The sequence below is a fragment of the Schistocerca cancellata genome, chromosome 2 (genome assembly GCF_023864275.1).
Source record: "Schistocerca cancellata isolate TAMUIC-IGC-003103 chromosome 2, iqSchCanc2.1, whole genome shotgun sequence".
In the NCBI taxonomy this organism is placed as follows: Eukaryota; Metazoa; Arthropoda; class Insecta; order Orthoptera; family Acrididae; genus Schistocerca; species Schistocerca cancellata.
The window spans coordinates 481,211,580-481,213,605 of record NC_064627.1 but is presented as its reverse complement, the minus strand read 5'-3'; the positions used below and the strand labels follow the sequence as shown (position 1 = coordinate 481,213,605).

At 38.4% G+C, this 2,026-nt stretch overlaps 1 pseudogene; it reads left to right on the top strand.

Annotated features, from left to right (window-relative positions):
* The first annotated feature begins 523 nt into the window (after positions 1–523).
* LOC126163312 (U2 spliceosomal RNA) lies at positions 524–705 on the top strand (annotated as a pseudogene).
* The last annotated feature ends 1,321 nt before the right edge of the window (positions 706–2,026 follow it).

Genomic DNA, 2,026 nt, shown 5'->3' with positions numbered 1-2,026 from the left:
TTCCAAATACCATTACTTCACTCTTATCTTTATTTATTTTTAATCCATACCTTTTCATTATTTCCTTCCACGCATCAAGCTGTAACTGTACATCTACCTCTTTATCTCCCCATATTACCATATCATCTGCAAAAATCATCTTTTTGTCTTTTTCTTTTACTATATCTTCAACAGCCCTATTCATTCTCTCCATCACAACATTAAAAAGTGCAGGAGATAGAATACTTCCTTGCTTAAGTCCTTGTGTTATTTCGAAGTATTCAGAGTTCCCCAATGGTGTTCTAATTCCACAATTGTGTCCTCTGTACATTGTCTTTATAACATTAATGTATCCATCTTTTTTTTTAAAAAAAAATGTTGTCCATACACCTCAAATTTCTCACACTAAACTCATATTACTCCATTTCCGCATGTTATTTTCGAAGAGAGAAGAAATTGGTGCATACACGCGTTTTCACATCGCTAAAGTATCGTTATTTGTTGATTATTAGCGTAAAAATCCTGTATAACAATGGCATAGGCTATATTTTCTCCAAGTATTCTCTAATCCGGTAAAAAAATCAGTTCTAATCAGCTTAAAATCTGTTACGTGCTGCATAACAGGACTAGAATATTAAACTCATTTTAGGCTTATGACGGTGTGCTAAGAGCATGCTCTTCCTCTGTCACAGGATACCTTCTCACTTTTGAACTATCGTAGTATAGTGAAATGCCTCAACACCTACGTAGTCCCTTAAAGTAGCCGAAAAGCAACAGAGAGGAGTTGTAAAGATCAGCTCAATACTACGTATCACTTTACGAATTCGGTAATGTAGCTGATTTTATTACGATGGTCATTTCTCCCTGTGTAGGTGGGAGACTTAAAATTCGTTAAAAGATCCCGCTGCCACGGAAAACCGTATATCACTCCAGCTAGCGAAACACTCTCACTCGTGCTTCGATCCGCCAGGCGGCACATCGATCATATCAAACTGATCGACTAATTAATTAAATTGATCGTGAGAGACCTTTGCATGGTAACTTTTTTCTTCCTGAATGTATGTGTGTAGAGCTGTCAGAGGCGGATGGTTGCGCCTTGGACGCTTAACTTGCTAACTTGTCGTCTATAAATGATGCCACTGTTAAGACGCACTCTGTCGGTAGAGAATGGAAACTCTTATGGTCCAAGATGTTACCTGCAGTCGACTAACGAATAATTTATTATTGGGGTAATAAAAATAAATACCTGAAAGCTATAGTCTATAGATGCCCTGACAAAGTGGTAGGTACATATCAGAGTTGTAAGGCATAAACAGAAATAACGAAGCACATCTGGTAAGAAATAAGAGTGTATACTTAAGGGGAAAAAACTGAGCAACAACAGAAATCAACTCTGTGCACATGTCAGTTCCCTCTTGAAGAGCCCCATACGATAGACTGGAAGTCATGTTAACATGTAGAACTGTTTCCAGACTTCTAAGTTTCCGTGATGTGACGTAACTCAAATGGGAATCCCTGGAGGGAAGACGTTCTTTTCGAGAAACACTATTGAGAAAATTTAGAGAACCAACATTTGAAGCTGACTGCAGAAGGATTCTACTACTGCCAACATACACTTTGCGTAAGTACCATGAAGACACAAGAAATTAGCGCTCTTATCGAGACATACAGATAACCTTTTTTTCACTCGCTCCATTTGGGAATGGGATACGAAATAAAATGATTAGTAATGGTAAAAGGTACCCTCCGACACGCACGGTACGACGGCCTGTGAAATATGCACATTGATGTAGATGAAAATTTAATCTAACTGTTAAGATGTCAGTCCATCCATTTATAGGCACAAGAAACTCACAGAAAAATGTTGTTTCTTATTTGTCGAGAAAACAAAAGACAGAAGTTCTGCTGCTGATTGTCTCTCGGTGAAAATCTTCGTATTAGCACCGAATTTTCTCATTGCAGTCACTTCGGGAGAAATATGTGAGAAGTTGTAATACGTTCGCCCACAACTCTAAGAAGAAGTGCTACAGAGCTGGCCGAGCGGTTC